The sequence below is a fragment of the Rhinolophus sinicus genome, chromosome 2 (assembly GCF_057876585.1).
Source record: "Rhinolophus sinicus isolate RSI-liver-muscle chromosome 2, RSI-T2T, whole genome shotgun sequence".
NCBI classification, from domain to species: Eukaryota; Metazoa; Chordata; class Mammalia; order Chiroptera; family Rhinolophidae; genus Rhinolophus; species Rhinolophus sinicus.
Genome location: NC_142502.1, coordinates 146638431 through 146662814, shown reverse-complemented (window position 1 = coordinate 146662814; position 24384 = coordinate 146638431). Strand labels below are relative to the sequence as shown.

At 41.5% G+C, this 24384-nt stretch overlaps 2 pseudogenes; one reads left to right on the top strand and one right to left on the bottom strand.

Annotated features, from left to right (window-relative positions):
* Window positions 1-460: 460 nt before the first annotated feature.
* LOC109437713 (small ribosomal subunit protein uS13 pseudogene) lies at window positions 461-933 on the top strand (annotated as a pseudogene).
* Window positions 934-21684: 20751 nt separating this feature from the next.
* LOC109437706 (ATP synthase peripheral stalk subunit b, mitochondrial pseudogene) lies at window positions 21685-22451 on the bottom strand (annotated as a pseudogene).
* Window positions 22452-24384: the final 1933 nt, after the last annotated feature.

The following is a 24384-nucleotide window of genomic DNA, read 5'->3' as shown; positions in this document are numbered from 1 at the left end:
AAACAGCACATCTTTGGGAGGCCTAGACTCCTTCACCTGCGCAGATAAAAGGCAGAGTTTGGCTGCCATGGGGATGGGGGAAAGGAAGAAACTCTGAGAAGGCCTCACTCCCAAGGCTCAGGCTCACAGGTTCTGACTAAGACTGAGGCTGGACCAGAGGAACCAAGAATGCCCTCAGACTCTACCATGAGCCTAACATTGAGTAACAGAACAACAGCAGTTTACATCGGGGCAAAAGGCAAGAGCATGGAGAGAGACCCCCTCTATCAAGCAGGTGTTCAAAGCTTAGGAACACTGAGAAAGCATTTTAACACCTCCAGCACCTCAGCTCCCACACTAAGCACAAAATAATAGCAGCTTACCACTGAACGAATCAAAACCTGTGGCGCACTGAAGAAATAATAGCAATAGCAAGCTCTTTTCCATTGGAGGCCTACACTCCAGCCCTGGGGCTGCTGCCATGTCTGTAGTGATTCCTGAGAAGTTCCAGAACATTTTGTGAGTATTCAACACCAATATTGATGGGCGGCAGAAAATAGCCTTTGTCATCACTGCAATTAAGGGTGTGGGGAAAAGATATGCTCATGTGGTGTTGAGGAAAGCAGACATCACCCTCACCAAGAGGGCAGGAAAGCAGACATCGCCCTCACCAAGTGAACAAGAGGTGGAGCGTGTGATCACCATTACGCAGAATCCACGCCAGCACAAGATCCCAGACTGGTTCTTGAGCAGACAGAAAGACGTGAAGGGTGGAAAATATAACCACGTCCTGGTCAGTGGTCTGGACAACAAACTCCATGAAGACCTGGAGCAACTGAAGAAAAGTTGGGCCCACAGAGGGATGTGCCTTTTCTGGGGACTTTGTGTTGGGGCCAGCACACCAAGACCACCAACCACCAAGGCTGCAATGTGGGTATGTCCAAGGAGAAATAAATCTGTAGGTCTTGTCTGTTCATAATTAGTTTATACACCTTAAAAAATAAAAAATAAAAAAGAACGAATAGCAACAGCAAAACCTCAACTCAGAACACTCTGACCAGATTGATTTTTACCTCCCTTCTGGTCTCCCCCCAATAATGGCTTGACAGAAGAAAAGATGTACCTATTTCTGGGATTAAGTTATACTTACTATTGTTCTACACATGGTCTTCTGCATTCAATCAAAACTTAGAAGACATTAAAAAAAAAAAAGACGAAAGAAAAGAAGATCCATTGTCAAGAGATAATCAACAGAACAAAACTCAGTTATGGCCTAGATATTGGAACTGTCAGTACCTACAGTAAAATAAATTAAGATTAATATTTTCAAAGATCTAGTGGAAAGGTGGGCAACATATATAAACATGAGGCTTTTAGCAACGAAATGGAAAATATCAAAAAGAATCAAAAAGAAATGCTACAAATAAAACAGTATCAGAGATAATGAATTCCTTTGACAGGTTTATCAGTAGACCGGAGGCATCTGAGGACAAAATAGTGATCTTGAAGATAGATTAAATTATCCGCAATGAAACACAAAGAGAATAAAGAGTGAAAAAAACAGCATCATAGAGTTGCAGGACCATATCAAGCAGTTTAGTATATGCAAATTATTGGAATCCAGAGGAAAACAGATCATGGTTCCAGACTTTGTGAGTGGTTCTGGGAGACCTACTGTCCTCAGTCCTCAGGAGGTTTAATGGGAGAGCTGATTTCTTCTTACCTGTGAGGCTAGGAGAACACTAGCCTTTGTATTTGAAAAGAACAGGGATATAAAATCTATTTCTTAGTGCCCGCACCTGGTGCCTGGACGGAGGACACAACTTGCTGATGGGTATATTACTAAGCTTATGGGGAAGAGACTGTGGGTCTGTCACCACCTAAAGAAATTTAGCCAGCTGGACCTAAGGCCTAAAGGTGACTAGAGCCATGTAAACAAATGAAAGTATGACACATAGAGAGACCCAGCAATCAGGCAGAATGAAAACTAGAAGAACACTCTGAGTGAAGCATAACTGCTGGAGAATACATGTAATAATTTGAACAAAAATTAATATTAGCTATATTAGTAGGCTTTTGCTGTAATAACAACAATCCCAGTAGAATTTCAACGGCTTATGAAAACAAAGGTTTATGCTTCAATCATATTAGGTCTCCTTCATGAGTTGGCTTTGGCTCTGCTCCATGCCTTTTCCATTTTGAACTCAAGCTAAAAGAACAGCCCCCTATTTGGAATGTTTCAGCTCATGGAAGGGAAAAAAAAAAATGACAGAACCACATGAAGACTCTTAAAACGACTTTTCAGAAGTGACCTATGTGGCTTCTACTCACATTTCACTGGCTAAAGCAACTCACCTTCCAAGCACGATGTCAGTGGGGTAGAAATGTACAAGTATTCGGCAGAGAGGAGCAGTTAATAATTGGGAACAGTGATACAGTCTACCCCAAGAGCATTTAAGAAGACTTAACTTCATCATTAAAATGTTCTTTCTGGAACTAAACACATAATTTTCTAATTAAAAGCTCAGTAGATTAATTCAAAGAGTGCATGGGCAAAATGAAAAAATGAATTAACAGCTTGGAAGATCACGTTAAAGAAACTCTCAAACCTTGGCATAGTACTACAAAGAGATGAGGGAAAACAAAAACTGTGTTTCTATCAAAGTTTACATATATTAACATACTTAATTCTTACTAAAACCTGTATGTTAGCTACTATTATTTTCTAACTCATATTGCAGCTGAAGAAACTGAGGCCCAGGAAGGTTAAGGAAATATTCCAAGGTCACACAGCTATGGCAGAGCTGATATTCAGTCCCAGGTTGTCTGGTTTCAGTGGCTGTGCTGTTAAGTACTGTTTTTAACCACATTTTCTGCTTCTTAATGGACATGCTATTCTGCCACAATAAAAGATCCAGGACACCTAACCTGAAAAATAGGAATTCAAGAAGGAGAAAAGAAATTGTTGGAGGAGATGTAGGAATTAAATAAATGATAAAAGAAAATGCCTCTGAGTTTAAGAAAGACTTGCAATTTAAAAGAGCTCACTGAGGGAGATGGCTGGTAAGCTCAGTTGGTTAGAGCATGGTGCTAATAACACCAAGATTGCCAGTTCGATCCCCACCTGGGCCACTGTGAAAAAATATATAAACAAATAAAAGGGCTCACTGAATTTCAGGTTGGGATTGAGAAAAAAAGCACACTAGATTGTAATATCCTGTAAAATCCTTTAATTCCCAGGACAAAGAGAAATTTCTACAAGCTTCCAGACAAAAAGAACAAATAACTTATAAAGGCTGTCATCAGGCTTTTCATGTGCAGCACTGGAAGCTAGAAGACTGTGAATAACATCTAATGACAACTGAAGAAAAGGAACTTGACCTAAGAATTTTACAGCCCTGCCTGACAAGTCTTACCCATCATGTTACCCACGTACTGTGTTTTCCGGAAAATAAGACCTAACTGGGAAATAAACCCTAGCATGATTTTTCAGGATGACATCCCCTGAACATAAGCCCTAATGCATCTTTTGGAGCAAAACTTAATATAAGACCCGGTCTTATTTTCAGGAAACATGGTACTCTATTTGAGGAATTTATTCAGGAGAAGAGCCTCTTCCCAAGCAACAAATGAATCAAAGCAAAAATCTCAGGACAGGGGAAGACGGAGAATGGCGGAAAGAGTAATGGTAAGAAATAAGCCTAGTATACATTTATTTACCTAAATCTAATTGAATAATGATAGAGCAACTAAGAATTTATCCTGTAAGTTTGGATTTACAATTACGGTGGGAGATTCAAAAACACTCCTTTATAATCAGACAGATCTAGCAGGGGAAAAAAAAAAGTAAACTTCTAGAGGAATGGACTATTTCATTAACAAACTCAATTACAGTAATGTAATTGGGTACCCTATGAATAAAGAAAGTGAATGAGAATAGGACCAGTTCTTTGTGGGTAGAATGGGACCCCCACCATTTCAGGGACACCAAATGCCTCTGTCTGAAAACATTCTTCTCCTGTCTGCTCATTGACCTTTAAATCAAGATGAGAAACATCCTATGCAATATATCAAAGTTGAATTATGGTACCAGATAAAATTATAGATGGAAATGAAGCTTGTGTACCATTCATTATCATGTGTAATCAACAAATGATTTAATATCCTCTTGCAAAAAAAAAAAAAGCTAAGAAATTAGTCCTTTGTTTTGAAGCTTTGTTCTCTGCTCAAAGATCTCTTAGGTCTTAAAAACGTCTTTATTTTAAACCATGGCAATCACTTCTCCTCAGCAGAAGGTTGCTTATTAGATTCTATCATGAGAAGAGCTTTGATAAGGAATACATAGGGCAGAGCATGAATTCAAGGAAAGGGTGCAGGAGGGGTAAGAGATGTGGGAAAAGACCCAGAAGATATTCAGGGGTTATTTTTCACCTCAAGCCTGTCTGGTCTGCTTCACAGGGTGGGGTACCAACTTGCAGCCTTCTCTCCCCCTCCTCTTTTCCTGTTCTTTCCCCTCATCTCTCTACACCTACATTTAAATTATAGTATCATGGATGATGGGACAAAGCATTCGTTTTTTTTTTTCAGCCTAATTCCTGAGACAAGCAGCTACTACTCATGGAATTTCTCAAGCTCAGAGCATAGTGAAGTGGGACTTTTAGTCCTGAAAAAAAATCTGAGTTTTAATTGAGGAGCTCCCCCGGCAAGCAATCTCCTTGACTTTTGAAAATATGACCCTTATCTGGAGCAGCTCTTGGGAGACCTTGTTGAACTTGAGTCATTTCAGAACCCACTGTAGGGTTATTTCTCTTTTCTGTTTTTCAATTACACAGCAGAAGATTAATTTAGAATATAAGAGCTTTTATCCATTAGAGAACGCATTCGTTAAATGTAAGTGGCTATATTTTACAGAGAAAACCAAATATGGCATTGGTTTTCTTATGTTAGTTTCCTCTTGTTATTATTGATATGCAAGGAACATAAGCCTGAGGCCTCAGAGTTCTCTCAGGTGTCTCAAACCTCTGGCTCCAAATTTATCTTGTCCCATGGCTCCTCTGCTCTGCCGTAACATTAAATAGCTTCAGTTTTCAGGCAGCTATACCTATTTCTAGCTTCTTCCCCTACCACATTTGTATGTATTACAAGAATGACCTCACTATGGGTGTCAGAATTTTTCCATTATAAAAATTGCTCAATTTGGGTATGTCTACACACATACCTTTTTTTTCCAGATATCTACTATAAAATATAAAACCATTTTGTTAGGCATTTTGTATGCATTTTCTCTAGTCTTACATAACCATGTACAAATGAACTCAAAAAGAGTCTGAAGGCTTTGTCTAAAAATAAATGATAAATATTTGTTCAAGAATCTTAGGGTTTTCAAGCCAGAAACACAACTAGGCAATACTCAGAGTGTTCTGAAGAAGAGAAGCTAAGTAAAAAGATGTTCTTAAGAAGAATCAGTCCTATATTCTTAGTCCTAGGATTGGTCCAGGACGGTTATCAGTCAGATGTCAGGTGGTCTGGAGGATGCGAGCAAGGAGGCCTGGTCACACCCAGTGGCCTGGATAATGGATGTCAGGTGGATTTTAGATAGTCTGGGTATGTGAGTCCTTCAGGGATAATTAGAGGGTTATCTAGAGGGCTGGTATTCGTCTGGGTATTGATGCATAATGAACTGGGGTATATCTAGGCATTCACGCAGGACCGGAAAGTTAAAAAATTTAAGTTCCTAGTTAGAACAAGAATAGAATGATTTCCTCATGCCTCAACCTTCATAATGTTAATAATTTTAGTAGCTTGTTAAAGTGACTCCATTTTATATTTTCTCTATTTTCACTCTTTCCTCACACAGTATAAGCTTGGTTTTATTATTCCCATTTCTCAGATGACATTCTGGTTAGCTATAAAAATCACCCCACAAACTTTGGTGGATTAAAACAACTATTTATAATTATACGCTTAGACTTCTGTTGATTTGCTGGGTTCAGCTGGGTGGTTCTCCCTTGGACTCTCACACATGGTTGTGATCAGATGGCAACTAGGGCTGGAGTTATCAAGACTAGACCTCTAAGGTGGCTTCTTTATTCACCTATCTCATCAGATATCTCGGCTGAGGTGATAGGAACAGCTGGAGGCTGGCTGAACATCTCTATCTCCGCACAGTCTCTCCCAGTTGGGTTTCCTTCTGGCATCATAGTATCAGGGTTGTTGGAATACTTGGACTTCTTACATGACTACTGGCTTCCCCAGAGCTAGTGTTCCAAGAGACCAAAGCTGCTTATGACCCAGCATCACTTCTGCTTCATCCTGTTGGTCATTATACTCAGCTCAGTTCAATGTGGGAGGGAACTACAGAAAAATGTGAACACTGTGAGACAAGGTTCATTGTGGGGTAAAGGGCATCTCTGCAGACGAGCTACTGTAGGTGAAGAAATTGAGGCTCTGATGGGTTATGTAATATGTCCAAGATTATACTGCCAGTAAGTGGCTAAATTTGAAACTAAATTAGATTTGAAACTAAGAGGTCTGTCTGATCCCAAAACCTTTCTTCTGTATCATTCTCTTTCTTGTGATTGGTTATTTTGGTTCTCTAGTATAGCATCTCAAATACTGTCTCTAGGATGGCCTCTTTTAACTTTTACCAGATTGCTGACTGCATCAAGGGTGTTTTAGCTGAGTTTACAGGGAAGAAATCAGGTAAGATGAATAGTGCAACTACCCAAACTCCTTTTGGGGCTGTATTTGTAGGATGAAACCACCTATGTTCTTCAAAGCAAAGGATGTTTCATTAATAGCTGGTCAATTCTGCTGCCATCCCCAGAGGAGTCCAAAATGTCTCCTTTTTAGGAGTTACACCCTGGAGACTATGGCAGACAGCCTCTTGACCATTCCTACAGCCGAGCATTAGGACATTGAGGAGCAATCATCCATTTCCAGGGGTGTCCAAACTGCGGCCTGCGGGCCAACTGCGGCCCACAATCCATTTTTTATTGGCCCGCAGCAAATTCCAAAAATATATTTAGTTTACTTAAATAAACCAGGTGAGGCAATACGTACTTCACCTCGAGTGAGTGGCCCGGCTGTTTGTGTGTTTTACCTCATATGGCCCTTGGTGAAAAACGTTGGAAAAAGTTTGGACACCCCTGATTTAGACGAATATACATTGTCCCAATGTGAAGATTTTGGCAGCGTCAGGAAAAGCTGCAGAGGGAGTACAAATAGTTATCACAATGATCCCTTATATTTATAAGTGTCCTATAGTTTTTAAAGCATATCCATGTATTTTATCAGCCAGAAGAGAGATTGGGTTATGCTGCAAAAAAGAAAAACGACTCCCAGTACCTAAAAACAACAAAGGTTCATTTCTCACTCATAGTACATGTTCCTTACAGATGCAGTAAGTACTCTGTTCCCATGCCTTTGCTTGCTCACTGTGAGACCCAGGAGATTATTCAGAACATTGCTGGTGACCATGGCAATATCTTGGTAGGTCCCACTCAGAAATTAAGCATTTGGCCCCAAAATGACATGTATCACTTCTCAAAATTCATTAGCCAAAGAAAATCATTGGCTGAAACTGATCACATGGCTCTACCCAACCCCAAGGACACCAAGTATAATCCTAACATGTGCCTAGAAAGGGATAAAACTGAAATGATTATATGGCAAAAGCAGTAATGATTACCACATATAAATTATTTTCTAGGTTTTCTTAGCAATCCCATGATGAGGAGTTGTGGAATTATTTTCATTTTCCGTAAGTACAAAAGAGGCAGCAATAGCAGAAGGGTTTGTTATATAGTATGAATTATGTCTCTGTATAGCTGTTATAAAAAATAAAGATGGATGAAAGATGGGGGGTATATGACTATAGGGAAAACAAGCCCTCTCTTTCACAAGGCTCATTAATATATAGGCAGCCTAGGGTTCCTACCTCATTTATAGCCCTGCACTTGAGAGAGGCACAGTATAATGCAGGAGCTCTTAATTTGGGCTCCACAGAGTAGGATGGTTCAAAACTCACTCCAAAATTGTAAGCAGAATAATTGTGTGTCGATGTTCATTCTAGGAGAAGGAGGATCCATAGTTTGTATTAGCTTCCCAAGGAAGTCTATGACCCCTAAAGGTTAATGGACAGGATAATGGACCAGGAGTCAAGAAACCGAGTTCTAACTCAGCTCTAATTAGCTGAGTAAATGTGGACAAGACACTTTTCTTCATTTATAAAATGAGCAGCAGGACTCATTGATCTCCAAGCTCCCTTGCTGCTAGGTGTACAAGATGCACGATACTTCATGGCCGGACAGAACTGAGTTTACGTCCTGGTTCTACCTCTTACTAATGGCATGACTTATGCAGGTTCTAGAACCTGTGCACACCTCTGTGAATGGTGAATATCAATGCAGTGTTCTTGGGAAGGTTAGTAACCATGAGTGGAGAATACCTGGAGGCTGTTATTATCAAATGGTGATTCCTATGAGTCTACGTCTGATTTCAGTTCTGCTTAGCATTAAATATCTTCAGTGAATGGGCATGGTCTGCTGGGAACTCAAGGGGAGTTGTGTCAAATCCAGATGTCAGCAAGGCTTTGCCCTCGAGCAATTCCTACTCTAGAAAGGAAGTCTGGATGGAAGCCTTGGCAAGTCTCATCTGGGTACACAACCGTGCCTGACTCATACCCTGCCTGGGCTCCCCAGCAGAGCCAGCTCCTGTCACCGCTTGCTCCGCCGGCAGCCCTGGGGCTTGCTGAGTCATGATGAGCTGATGGCCTCCTCAAGAGGCTGAACCCACTAAAAGCACCAGTACTGATAGAATCACAAAACCATTCCCTCAGCCTCCCCAGCTTTCTTCACTGGCAGTTTCCCGGGTTATGGTTGCTACAGCAGTCATATTGGCTCACTGCTTCCTGCTATAGCTAGGGCAGGAATGATTGCTCCTCCTTGAGTCTCAAGGTGTCTGAAGCCCAGAAGTATCAGGTAACCTAACGTGGAGATACAGTGAGCTGGTGGCAACATTGAGTTGTGCCTCCTCTCCTGGTCCCTTGTCACTTCCTTGCACAATGTCATTGTATTAGTTTTCTATTGCTGCTATAACAAATTACCATAAATTTAATGGCTTTAAACAACACAAATTAATTAAAACAACAAGTTAAACAATGAGATACCACTACAAACCTATGAGAATGGCCAAAATCCGGCACACTGACAATACCAAATGCTGACAAGGATATGGAGCATTCATTGCTTGTGGAAATGCAAAATGTTATAGCCACTTTGGGAGATAGTTTGGCAGTTTCTTACAAGACTAAATGTACTCTTACCATTCAAACCAGTAATTGTGCTCCTTGGTACTTACCCAAAGGAGTTGAAAACTCATGTCCACACAAAAACTTGCACACAACCTTGGAAGCCCAACCTTGGAAGCAACCAAGATGCCCTTCAATAGATGAATGGATAAGTAAGCTGCGGTACATCTAGTCAATGGAATGTTATTCAGCACTAAAAAGAAATGAGCTTTCAAGCCATGAAAATTAACAAATGGACCTTAAATACATATTGCTAAGTGAAAAGAAGCCAATCAGAAAAGGTTCCATACTGTATGATTCCAGCTATATGATATTCTGAAAAAGGCAAAACTACGGAGACAGTAAAAAGATCAGTGGTTGCCAGGGGCTTGGGTGGGGGTGAATAAAAGGAGCACAGAGGATTTTTTTTTTTTTTTAAAGATTTTATTGGGGAAGGGGAACAGGACTTTATTGGGGAACAGTGTGCACTTTCAGGACTTTTCTCCAAGTCAAGTTGTCCTTTCAATCTTAGTTGTGGAGGGTTCTATTCAGCTTCAAGTTGTTGTTCTTTCAGTCTTAGTTGTGGAGGGCGCAGCTCAGCTCCAGGTCCAGTTGCCGTTGCTAGTTGTAGGGGGCACAGCCCATCATCCCTTGCGGGAGTCGAACTGGCAACCTTGTGGTTGAGAGGACATGCTCCAACCAACTGAGCCATCTGGGAGCTCAGTGGCAGCTCAGCTCAAGGTGCCGTGTTCAATTTTAGTTGCAGGGGGCGCTGCCCACCATCCCTTGCGGGAGTCGAGGAATTGAACTGGCAACCTTGTGATTGAGAGCCCGCGCTCCAACCAATAACTGAGCCATCCGGGAGGCAGCTCAGCTCAAGGTGCCGTGTTCAATCTTAGTTGCAGGGGGCAGAGCCCACCATCCCTTGCGGGACTCAAGGAATTGAACTGGCAACCTTGTGGTTGAGAGCCCACTGGCCCATGTGGGAATCGAACCGGCAGCCTTCGGAGTTAGGAGCACGGAGCTCTAACCACCCGAGCCACCAGGCCGGCCCCACAGAGGATTTTTAAGGCAGTGAAAGTACTCTGTATGATACTATAATGATGGACACAGGTCATGTTGTGTATTGGTTTGTTACAATTTCAAATCCACTTGTTTATGACTTAGGTGAAGTTCTGTGTTTCCCCGAAAATAAGACCTGGTTGGACCATCAGCTCTAATGCGTCTTTTGGAGCAAAAATTAGTATAAGACCCGGTCTTTTTTTACTATAATACAAGACCAGGTCTTATATAATATAAGATCAGTCTTATTTTACTATAAGACCGGGTCTTATATAATATATGATATAATATGATATAATAATACCAGATATAATATAATATAATATAATAATATAATATAATATAATATAATATAATATAATATAATATAATATAATATAATACTGGATATAATGTAATATAACATAAGACCAGGTCTTATATTAATTTTTGCTCCAAAAGACACATTAGAGCTGATGGTCCAACCAGGTCTTATTTTCTGGGAAACATGTTTGTTCTGGTCTAAGGGTGAATTTGTTTACATTGAGGGAGTAGTGCCAGGATGTTATCATCCACACTTGTTGTCAGTAAGCATTCAGTAGCTCAGCTGTTGACGGGCACTGTTGGGGACTTATTGATAAAAACACATAGAAAAGTGACTATGACATAATGGACATTTAACTTTAAGTACCAAGAGCCAGTGAGGATTTCCCGCGAGTGTTTGGTCTGGGGAAGGCAACGTTTTGCTGATCTAAATACGCTCGTAGCTCTCGGAAGACCTTGAGATGCTTGTTCCTGCCTGGGGCAGGCCACTCTTGGTTAGCAGTGGCGTTATACCGTGCAGCAGTCTCAGGAAGAGAAGGGACATCTGTTCCTGCCTTGACAAGGCTACTCCTCATAGGCAGTGATAAGCCGTGTGATGGACCCTGCAATAATAATCTTTAGATCCAGCCACCTTGCCCGCTAGCTACACGCCCCGGCAGCAAAGGACCTACGCTGGCAGCTGATACCCAGCTTTTAAGTGGAAGGATTGACTCCACCGAGAACCAACTTGTAGAAATATACAGCTCAACTAAATCTGGACTTGATTTCATCTCCCCTTTGCCTGGAACAATAGTGTAATTAATCTATCATTGGTTTTAAGTATGTTATTTCTTTATTGGCTTAAGAGACACTATTCTGTATGCTACTGTCTTGTGAAATATTGTGATTATAAATTATAATTATTGGCAAAGACAATCTCAGTCTCTAAGCATAATTTTGCCATGAGTGAAACATGTCATTATACATTTGTCCAAACGCATTGAAGCTTCAACACCAAGAGTGAACCCTAATGTAAACTGTGGACTTTGGGTGATTATGATGTTGTCAGTATAGGTTCATCAGTTGTAACAAATGTACCACTCTGATGGGAGTTGTTGATTATGAGGGAGACTATTTCTGTGTGAGAGCAGAGGGTGTATGGGAAATGTTTGTACCTTCCTGTGAGTTTTGCTGTGAACCTAAAACTGCTCTAAAAAAAGAAAAGTCTTAAAAAAACAAAACGAATTTATTATCTAACAGTTCCGGAGGTCAGAACCTCACTGGACTAAAATCAAAGTGTCAGCAGGGAGGCATTCCTTTCTGGAAGCTCCAGGGAAACTACATTCTCTTGCCTTTTACAGCTTCTAGTGGCTGCCTGCATTCTTTGGCTCGCGGCCACCTTCTGTCTTCAGAGTTAGCAATGCCTGGTTGAGTTTTTTTCATATCACATCACTTTGAGACTCACTCTTCTGCCACTCTCTTCCACGTTTAAAGACTCTTGTGATTGCTTGGGTTTAGCTGGATAATCCAGGATAATCTCCCTATTTTAAGATCATCAGATAAGCAGCCCCCCTCCCCCTTTTTTAAGGCATACACCACCCTAAACATAACCCAGCCCCAGCTGGGCCCACTTATCCCAGTGGCCCCAGCTCCACAGAAAGGAAGACAGTCCGTTGTTTTCTTTAGAGAGAACAGCTTGAACTGGCCTTCTGCCCACACTCTCCCTTCATTCTCCCACTCCCTGGCATCCTCTCCTCCCTCCATTTTGCGTGCTTCTTCCCTGGATAATGCTTGCTCTTCCATTCACCACGAGCCTGGTTGTTTTTGTTTTTGTTTTCAATTGGAAAAATGAGTGCTTTTTCTTGATCTTAAGGAAAACAATTTTCCCAGCATTGTATGTTTTTTTTTAATCTCTCTCTCTCTATATTTCTATTCCCATCCCTCCAAATCCTCACTTTTGGCAACCATCAGCTTATTCTTTATATCTATGGGTCTGTTTCTGTTTTGTTTTGTTTAATTATTTGTTTATTTATTTATTTATTTATTTAGATTCCACATATAAGTGAGATCGTAGTGTTTGTCTTTCTCTGTCTGACTTATTTCATTAAGCATTATACCCTCTGGGTCCATTTATGTTGTTGCAAATGGCAAAATTTCATTCTTTTTTTTATTGCTGAATAATATTTCATTGCCTATGTATACCACGTCTTTATCCATTCATCTACTGATGGATATCTAACTTACTTCATATCATGGCTATTACTAGTAATGCTACAATGAACATAGGGGCGCATATATCTTTTCAAATTACTGTTTCTGTTTTCTTTGGATAAATACCCAGAAGTGGAATTGCTGGATTGTATGACAGCTCTTTTTTCAATCTTTTGAGGTATCTCCATATTGTTTCCCATGGTGACTGTGCCAATTTACAATCCTACCAAAAGTGTATGAGGGTTCCCTTTTTTCTCATCTTCACTAACACTTGTTTGTTGATTTATTGATGATGGCCATTCTGACAGGTGTGCGGTGATATCTCATTGTGGTTTTAATTTGCATTTCTCTGATGATTAGTGATATTGAACATCTTTTTATGTCTGTTGATCATCTCTATGTTCTCTTGGGAGAAATGTCTGTTCAGGTCCTCTACCCATGTTTTAAATTGGATTACTTCCTCTTTTTTGGTGTTAAATTGTGTGAGTTCTTTATATATATGGATATTAACCCCTTAGCAGATGTATGTGAATATCTCCTCCCATCCAGTAGGCTCTTTTCATTTTCTTGATGGTTTCCTTCACTACATAAAAACTTTTTAGTTTGATATATTCCCGTTTATGTTTTCTTTTGTTTTCCTTGCTTGAGGAGATACATCCAAAAATATATTGCTAAGAATGATGTCAAAGAGTATACTGCCTGTGTTTTCTTCTAGTTTTATAGTTTAGTTACCAGAGAGCAGACCCTTCTCAGCCCGGTGTCCAGGCTCTTGGCATCTCCAGCATAGAATTGAACAAGACACAGAAATATACTGGTGAATGAGCAGTTTATTAGAAGGGAAAGTACACGCCAAAGAGATAGGAGCAGGCCTGAACAACAAAGTGGCTCAAAAGGCACTGATTGGCGAGGACTTGGAGTTTTTATTTCCTTCTCTTCTAGAATGGGCTACTCCTCTCTAATTGTGGGGCTGTTTGATTGATACCTGTGATTAATCATGCCTAATGGTTATGGTAAACAAGGGCAAGTTCAGGCGGAGAGGGGAGGTCTTTTGGGTGGTTATTTCCTGTAGAATGTGTGGGACGTGCAGGAATGTTACCTGATGTATCTAGGCCTCTCGGAAACCCAATTCCTGTCTCTAACTGCCTGCCTTATGTCCCCCTTGAGAGACGTGACCCCCATGAATCTCTATGAGGGACAGGAAATCTCTTCTGTATCTGCTTCCTGCTGAATGTGGCCATTGTCCCTACCTATTGGGGATTCATGGGACTCTCGCCCTATTTGATCTTAGATGAGGGGACGGGGTCTCGAGATCTGCCGGAGGGACCATGTTGACCTCTGTGGTCGGGATGTACTGGAAGTCTTACTGGGGTATCACTTGTATCCCCACAGCCCCTAGATGAGGAGAGATAGAGTTTAGTTAATAAAGTTAAAAGTTTTGGCCCAAGAAGCAGGATTCAAAGCGACTGACACAGGGTGACTGTATGATGAAAAATTATTCAGCTTCATGGAGCCTGGTCTTTCTTCTGGTTTAACCGGTCATTCAGTTATTGTTCACCTGGGACCTAGGCCTGGAAAGAACTCGGTGCTACCATGACTATAATCAACAAGCATAAATCACAAGCTTTAGGGTAGTTATCTAAAGCAGGGGGTAGGAGAATTCTATGATTAAGCTTAAAAACAATCTATTATTTATGATTAGAAAACTGATTTGAAACACGATTATAACCAGGGGCTACAGAGCCAAAACACTAGGGAAAAGAAAACTTAGATTTTCTATAGTGAGAAGTCCTTTTGTTTGGCCTGTATCAGTTTCAAGTCTAAAATTTAAGTCTTTAATCCATTTTGTGTTTATTTTTGTATATTGTAGGAAAGTAGTCCAATGTCATTTTTTTTGCATGTGTTTGTCCAGTTTTGCCAATACCATTTATTAAAAAGACTGTTTTTAACTCCATTGTATATCGTTGCCTTCTTTGTCATAGATTAATTGACCATTAATTGAGGATTTATTTCTGGTGGGCTCTCTATTCTATTACATTGGCCTATGTATCTGTTTTTATGTCAGAATTGAAGCAGGGTCCAGTTGGGACCCCTGTAATAGAGGTCTTGCAATGTCCTGGTCTCACCTTTCCTTGACCTATACCTTAGGATAGATCATCCATCCCCCTGCGGCTTGAGCTCATAAGGTCCCCTGTCCCATCCAGTTCCCTGTTTTAGAAAATTACCCTAAAACTTATGATTAATACCCTTAGGCTTAATGATCACAATCTCAATGGTCTAGCATTCCTTCCAGGCTACTCCCATCATTGTTCCTGGGTTGCTGACTCCACCAGAGAATCACATTGCCAGAGGGAGGGCTCCATGCAGACTTCTGAACCATCACATAGCCTCTAGAGAAATGCCCAGATTTTCCCTTAAGTACCCCAAGCCAGTCTGAGAATGTTAAGGCAGTTTTTTGGCAATGTTAACCTGCTGCCTTCTCAGTCCACTGGTGCTCTGATAATAAACGCGTATTCTATAGCCCAAGTCCTGTGTCGGTCTATTGGCTGAGCGGCGCAGGCAGCACTGTTGCAGAAAAACGGCAAGGACCGGGAAACTCAAACGGCACGCAGAGATCAGGGAGAACACAGCTTTATTACGCTGGCGGGATCAGCGGGATCCTTCCCAAAAGACTGAGCCCCCAGCAAAGTTTTGAGTAGGTTTTTACAGGTTGGGGACTTCCTTGAGTCGGGGAAGGGGTAGGTGTCATCTGGTGATTGGCTCAAGGTGTGGCTTACAGGGGGTTATGCAGAAGTGGGCTGGGGCTTAGGCTGGGGACTTTTCTCTCTGCTGGGGCCACCATTTTAGCTCAGTTCCACGTGGCAGGGAACCATTTTAAGGTCAGTCCCCCCAACAGCACGAGTCTCAGTTGGCCTCCGATTTCAGTACCATGCTGTGATTGTTGTAGATTTGTAGTATCATTTGATATCAGGGAGCGTGATACCTTGCACTTTGTTCTTTCTCTAGATTTCTTTAGCTACTGGGGTCTTTTGTGGTTCCATATAAATTTTAGGATCAGTTGTTCTAATTATTAGCAATTCCACCTGCAACCTTAATTTCCCCTTGCTGTATACCTTAACATATTTACAGGTTCTGGAGATTAGGATACAGACATTCTTGAGGGACCATTATTCTGCCTACCAGCAGTCTGAGACTGTGCCCTGTGTTAGGAGATGGTGGTAATAACCATAATAATAGGAGTGATGATCACAGTAAAGCTGAGCTTTGCTTGAGGCTACAGGTCAGTACCTTTCTAATTTTCAGCTGTGTTTGAGCCTCATCAGGTATTAATATGGTTGTCATTCCTATATTTTCCAGCCTTCCAGAAATCCCCTTTACTTAAATATTCAAAGTAAATAACTCATGCTCTGAGGACAGAGGAATTCCAGTCCCCTTCCAAATATTGCGCAGGATTCCCTGATGTATGTCCACTCGTGTGGTCTGTCTTCTCTCACTCCATACTGCTCCTGACTTCCTCTGGATCCTTCCAGCACCCCTATCACAGGCTTTACACACCACCTGTTCCCTCTGAGGCACTTTGCTCCCAAACAAGGACTTGCTCATCATTCCTGAGGCAGAACTTGTCTGGAGAGAACCAGGTTAGGATGCTTAATCAATTCCACTGAAGGCTTGAAGACCATGTGTGAGCTTAATGATGCAGGTGAGGAGAACTTCACCCAATACTTTGTACAGAGAGCCTCTGAATTCTCTGGTCACACTGTGCCGAGAGGCCTTTACTTAGGGTCTCCCTGGGCCCCAACCCAAACCCTCTTCTCTGAGAGGTCAGACCCCAAACTGCTTCTTGTAGGACTACCAAAGAAAAAAGATACCCTTGAATATTGACTTTACAATGCAGAGCAGTTTAGCCATAGTTCCTTTAACCTGGCCTCAGGGCTCTACCTTTGCATAACCAAACCTCCTGTTAAAGTGTTTCCCCAAACAAAAGATAAATTCTTTCCCAAGATGAATTCTTCTCCCACATTTGGAATGTGGAAATACTGCAGTTAAAAAGCATAACAAAGCACAAACAGCTCCCTTTATTTCTAGTTATATTATTTGCCACAGGAATAAAAAGTGTTAGTATGTGTGCTGTGATGTAAAAGACATAGATTTTTTTTACTAATACACAGCACATACTATTTAAATAAAAGAAACAATACCTAGTCTTATCACTTGAGATGCAGGTTGATATTTTCTACCTATTCAATCTTAAGATAAGTACTCTATTTGTGTAATACTTTAATGCTCACAAAGCAGGTTTTAAAGCATGAATTATCCCATTTAATTCTCACATAACCCGAAAATAGGAACAATAATAGCTCCCTTTTTACAGAGGGGAAACTGAGGTCTAAACTGTTAAAGCAGCTTGCCCAAAGTTGTACAGCCAGAAAGAGAAGAGTTTGGATGTCTATCTCTGAATCTAAACCCAGTGATATTTTTACGAATACCAGACTCCTAGTCCCACTTTAAGTAACACCCTCAAGTCTTATGATATAGTTTAGGTTAAACTAAACAATGTAAGCTCTTTTTTGCATTTGCTGGTGTGGACCTTAAACAAATAGCCAGCTATTTCTCAAGTAAATGTGTTTATTTGGGAACAACAAAGAATTACACTTCAGGATATGAGGTTTAATGGCAAACCAGTTTAATGGCAAACCATTTTAATGGAAAACCTCAAGCAAGTCCAGAAAAATGAGAGGAACTCTTTTATGGACATGGGAGGGCCGTTGTAAACTAGGAGTCCATTGGAGGAAAGTGCAAGTTAAAAGTATAGTGACTTTTCATTGGCTGAATGTCCCATTGGCTGAGCTGTAACTGGACAAGAACAAATCTTCCTCCTGCTGAGGAAATAAAGTAGTATGACTTCATGCCAGAGGTGCAAGGTATGTCTCTTCCTGTTGGGGTCCCTGCCCTGGTGTAGGCTGATGCACCAGGCTATGGGTACCTGACCCAAGGTCCTTTTGCCCATAGGCCAGCCAACACCTAGGATTAAGACCTAATCAGGAAGATAAAGAAATTTGGACTTGGAAATCTGAAGAACTGAGGACGTGCTCTAAGTACAGGGGGCCTGACCTGGCTATTCATGTTCTCTTGGGTTCATGTGCATTGAAATAATTTTAATAAACTCTCCCTTTTATTTATTTACTTTTGGGCGAGGCAAAGGAGTTAACTTTAGTACATCACTGGCTCTTCTAGCTAAAAGGCCCCTGACTGAGGTAGGGAGAGTGACCTAAAAGGTGTTTTAGAGGCTGCGTTGATGGGGAAACTGACCTTAAAATGGTTCCCTGCCACGTGGAACTGAGCTAAAATGGTGACCCCAGCGGAGAGAAAAGCCCCCAGCCTAAGCCCCAGCCCACTTCCGCATAACCCCCTCCAAGCCACACCTTGAGCCAATCACCAGATGACACCTACCCCTTCCCGGACTCAAGGAAGTCCCCAACCCATAAAAACCTGCTCAAAACCTTGCTGGGGGCTCAGTCTTTTGGGAAGGATCCTGCTGATCCCGCCAGCATAATAAAGCTGTGTTCTCCCTGATCTCTGCGTGCCGCTTGAGTTTCTCGGTCCTTGCCATTTTTCTGCAACAGCGTGACTGTCCTAGGTACTGCTGATGTAGGATCTGCTGGTAATTTCTGGGTTTGGGCCGGGATCGTGTCTCGTGAAGCCGAAGAATGGACATACGGACCAGGGAGGGACAAGGAGTTGGTAAAGGAAGATAGTTTATTAAAAGCAGTTCCCAAGCGGGAGGGGGTACCAGTGACTGAGGCAAAAGCTCCTACTTTTATACCTTCCCCTGCCTGCTTAGGGAAGGGAACTGGAACCTTCTGATGGAATTTGTCTATCAGGTTTGTCCTGTTTGTCCATTTTGAAGGGATTAACAAAATAACCCATTCCTATCTATCAGATCTGCTCCTTTGTCCAGCCAAAGGGATTTGAGATAATTTATTAACCTTAAGGCGTGTTCTCATATCTTTGTCCTGGAGTGAAGGAGACATTCCAGAACGTGGAGTTTCAGGATATGGCTGCTTTTTGTTTATTCCACTAGGGACCTCCCCTGTGACTAGCAACATGCTAACTAACCTGTCTCACTGCCAAGAGGGGACCAGCAACACTTACTAGCAAGTCTGTGTGCTCAGGGGACAAGTGCTCCTCAGGTTCAGATTCATAAATGAAACAGAAGTAACATGAGTTCCATCCAATGTAATTAGCAGGATGACATGAATTATTCCTTAAACAATGGCCAAGAGAATAGCAATTTCTGTTTTGTGTACTAAATAACTACTTAAAGTTGTGTTTGTTTCCAAGCTCCTTTCATGTTTTCTTCTTTCTCCTCCCCTTCTCCAATGTCAGGAAACTTTTTGAGGGAGGAATTATGTTCTCTTTCTCATGTTTGCCCCTCACAGGGCCCAGCATAGGTGCTCATTCTCCTGTAAGCACAAGGACGGAGCGTAGTTCTTTGTGTGCTGCTAACACTGAGCACAGTCATGGCACCTAGTGAATGACTGCTGAACTGAGATGAGTGTAGACTCAACAATAAATACCTGAGGTATGGAGGGAGTTCATCATCTATTCACTGAATGCTTAATGAACTCCTATTACATGGCACGCACCACACTAGGCCTTGAGTATTTAGTGATGAATTAGATAGGTACTGTCCCTGCCTCCACACAGCTTACATTCCAATAGAAGTTCAGACAAAAACCTAGTAAGCAAACAAATAAATAAAGTTGTAATTAGTTATGATAAATGCTATGGGAAACAAAAAGGGGGAAGAGGCCAAACTGAGATAGAATGGTTAGGGAAAACCCCTCCGAGATAGTGACAACCATCAACAAAGGAAACCATCAACAAAATGAAAAGGCAACCCACCTTTTGATGGGTTGAATGAGAGATGTTTTCAAATGATATATCCAATAAGGGGTTAATATCCAAAATATATAAAGAATTCATACAACTCAGGATCAGCACCAATCTGGAGAACTGGTGAGCTTGTGCTCCTAAATACCTAGCTCCTCGATGGCTTCCAGACAAGAGGCTTTACAGAACAAAGATTATAAGTCATCATGAGTAAGGGGCTGGGAGTCTTGGGTGTTGTTGATTAGTTAAGAGTGAGATAAAGACAATAAATCATGATTTCAGGTCTTCAGGGCAGCTTCAGATTTCCTCAGTCTGGTTTAATGGGGCCACAGCCAAGGGGTCATTCTGCTTTAGGGCTCAGGAGCTGAAACGAAACTTAGGCCATGATGTTATCTTTAGCTTAATAGAGCCCGTACCTTGTGACCATTAGTCAGGGCCTGGCTATCATTTCTTGCTGTCTCAGGGAGTTAATAATTGTAAGGGAAAGAGCTGAGCAAGACTTATGGGGCATGCTGTGAAGAAAACGAATTGAGTGCTGGGACTACATGTTAAATAAAAATCATACATTAAATCAGGACCCTCAGTTTCAATATATACACCTTATGTTCATTGTAACATTATTTACAGTAACCAAGATATGAAACAACCTAACTGTCCATCAATAGATGAATGGATAAAGAAAATGTGGTATATGTATATGTAAAATAAATGTAATATATATTATATGAGGTCGGACAATTATGTTTGCCAACTCATCCTAGAAAAAGTGCTACATACCTCATTACTGAATATCACTACAGTCACCTTCGAAGTACCCCCCTTGGGAAGCTATACACTAACACCAGCTCCTAGTCCACCCTTCAAAGCAATTTTGGAACTCTTTTTCTGGAATGGCCATCAGAGCTGTCATCGTATTACACTTGATGTCCTGAATGTCATCAAAATGTCTTCCTTTCAACATTTCCTTTATCTTTGGGTTAAGAAAGAAGTCACTGGGGGACCAGATCTGGTGAGTAGGGAGGGTGTTCCAATACAGTTATTTGTTTACTGGCTAAAAACTCCCTCACAGACAGTGCCGTGTGAGCTGGTGCTTTGTCATGATGCAAGAGCCATGAATTGTTGGTGAAAAGTTGAGGTGGTTTTCATCTAACTTTTTCACACAACCTTTTCAGCCCTTCTAAATAGTAAACTTGGCTAACTGTTTGTCCAGTTGGTACAAATTTATAATAAACAATCCCTCTGATATCAAAAGAAGGTTAGCAACATGTTGCAACAAGATCACAAACTTAATTACCAGACCTCGTATATATATTTTATATATATATAAAATATTACTCAGCCATAAAAAGTGAAGTCTTGCAATATGGGACAACATGGACAGACCTAGAGGGTATTATGCTAACTGAAATAAGTGAGACAGAGAAAAACAAAGGCCATCAAATTTCACTTATATGTGGAATCTAAAAAAAACAAAACAAAACAAATGAAGAAAAAACAAAACAGAAACAAACTCATAGATACAGAGAACAAACATGGTTGCCAGAGGGGAGGGTGTTAGGGGAATGGGTGAAAAAGGTGAAGGGAATTAAGAGGTCCAAACTTATAGTTATAAAATAAGTGACAGGGATGTAATGTACAAGACAAGGAATATAGTCAATAATATCATAATAACTTTTTACAGTGACAGATAATTACTGGTACTGGATTTATGGTGATCACTTTGTAAGGTATACAAATGTTATATCACTGTTGTACAATTGAGACTAATATTGTATGTCAATTATACCTTTTTTTTTTTACTGGTCAATAGATTGTTTTAATTCTCTCACTATATGAAACTCAAGCATTTCATTTTTCGGTAGGGTAAACTGTAACCTCAGTAGACTGCAATACAAAAGATTTTGTCATATAGACTAGTTTCCATTTAGTCAGTCAACTGTTTCCAGCTGTCTCAATTGGGATAGATGCATTTACAGAACTGGCTGTGCTTGGGCCTCCTTTGCAAGCAGCATTAGGTCTACAATGTACTTGACAATTGTCTCCTTTTCCTGCTGTACAAAAATGCTCTGTGCCACGTGCTTCTCCCCCATTTATCATGTGCCCTTGTTCCTTCCAACGCATCATATTCTGCACAGAGATATGATAATCCAGGTGATACTTTACCTCCTTGTATACTCTATGCAGCCGTTCTCGGTAAGTAACCTCCAAGGCCATAGCAATGTTATTTCTCTGGACATCAAAAATGTAATGGCACTTTGAATCAGTGTCTGCTGTGACTTTTCCAGATCAGTTGCATTCTGGACGTATTTGTGGAAGCTTGTTTCACCTATACTAGATTGGCAATTATTTGCTCATTGAGTTTATCAGCAAATTCCCCAATAGAGGCTCCATAATTTTCAATTATGTAGACAATCAACCTTATTGTTGACATGACAGAAATGGTCTCTGGAGAAATCACATGTATTTCCTTGGATAGGAAATATAAGATAAGCCCAGTTCCGAGCACATAGGCTCCTATTGTACTGGTTTTAGGATAAAGGAACCAGAAGAATTCCTCAAGGATCAGCCCACAATGAACTTTTCCTCCATATTCAGGAAGAAGTGGTACAGGGGCAAGACTTGGCTGTCCAGTGTGAAAAATCCTTGTTGCCTGCAATACCCCTGGACTAAGGAAGGCCGCATTCTTCAGAGAGGGGGCTGCTGTGATGGCAGCAGAAAGAACCACCAGGGACAACATGTTCAGTGAGGGCCCACCTGGCTGTCTGGGAGTCCCAGTGACCTGGATGGGATAGTCTGTCAGAGGCAGTGTTGCAGAAAAGCGGTGAGGACCGAGAAACTCAAGCGACTCCCAGAGGGCAAGGAGAACACAGCTTTATTACGCTAATAGGCCCAATGGGATTGTTCCCAAAGAACTGAGCACTGACCGGGGTCAGACGCTTTGTTTTATATGTTTAGGCCTCTGGGTTGGGGGAGAAATCTGGCCGGGGTGCCAGGGAGATCCATCCCTAGCAGCTGTGATCCCTCAACTTTGTTTTGACAGGGAGGCCTCTAACTATGGTGCCTGCGGGAGACAGCTCCAATAAGGAGGGAGGAGGAGGGGGATTGAGCTCTTAGGGGGGGCCTGCAGGAAAAACCATCCCAACAACAGGAGCAAGATGGTCGCTCTACGTGTCAAATATAATTTAAGTTAAAAAGCTAGCAAGAGAAAAGACAGAATTTTATTCACATATGTGTGTAGTTCACAGAAAAATGGGACTTGAAGAGGCTGTTAGAATTTGGGAATTAGATACCATCTTACTAGGGGAAGGAGAGGGGAGAAAGGCACTTACTAGAAAACAAAAGACTTTTAGGAGAGATAAATGGACCCCTAGGAGAATAGATGGGACAGGTGATAGTTTTGTGAAATGTGTGTTTAGGTGACTTCATATCCACTTGAGACTTCTCTGGGAACCAATCTTCTTCCCTAGTTGTAAAAGTCTCAGGGAAGACATTTATGAACTTTGAATTCTTTTGGGAGGCTCTGCTTTTAGTCAGATAAGGGGAGTTCTAGAAAACCAATTCACAATGATATATTCTGGATCTCTTCCCTAGAAAGGTGGTACCTTAAACGCTGAGGAGGAGCTAGCCACACACTCCCAAGAGTAAGAAGGTGTTCCAGTCAGAGGGACTGCATGAGCAGAGTCCCTGGAGTGGGAAGGGCTTTCTTACTGGAATATAAGGAAAGGAAGAGAAGAGAAACAGGAAGAGAAGGCAGGGCTAGACCATGAGCTCTGTTTCGAATATGGAGGAAAAAGTGTTCTTTGGAAAGTAACCTCCCAGGGTGATCTGATCCTAAATTCCTAACTGGGCAGGTCCTGGTGGGTAGTTATGCCCCAGGCATCTAACTTCTTTAGTAAAAGGCTTATCTTTGCCTTAAGCAAGCCCTGTTCATTGTATCTGTACATCTAAGTTAACACACCTTTGAAATGCCAGAATACCCCTCAAAGGCATGACCATCCTCAAGAGAGCAGTAATCTTAACCTGTAATCTAATCCCCACCTTGCTTTCTCCCATGCCATGTAATCTCCTTTACTACCCTCCTTAATCTCAAATGCATAAAAGAAACCACAAAACTGTTATTGTCAAGAGCATTTGGGATCTTGCTCCCCAGCACATGTCCTCAGTTTGGCTCAAATAAACTCTTATAAGAATTCTCTACAGATTTGGACATTCTTATGTCCACAGGGGGATCCTGGCAGGGATTTGTGATCTCTGGTATTTGTGACGAGGTTTCTAGAAACCTTGAGGCTCAGGGCTTCTCCATGGCCTCTACTCCCAGATGAGGAAGCCCAAGGCAGCTTCTCTGTGGGATCACAAATCTTTACAGCTGAAAGGAATCCAAGCCTTGAAAGGCTCCATCTTTATTTCACAGCTGTGCCACCAAGGCCCAAGAGGTGACTGGTCGAAGATCACTGAGTGTGTGGATGGGGCTCAGCCTCTGCCTGTGGGCTCTCCAATTGTGAGCGTCCTCCACAAATGCATACTTGGACACGGAAGCAAAGGCCAGCACCAACCTTCACCCATCGAGCGGAGTGTCTAGACTGTCAGACTGTGTTGGGCATAAACAGCATGTATCTGGTGAATTCATGAGCAGTCCCAGGGTGCCTTGACTCCAGGAATGAACTGTTAGA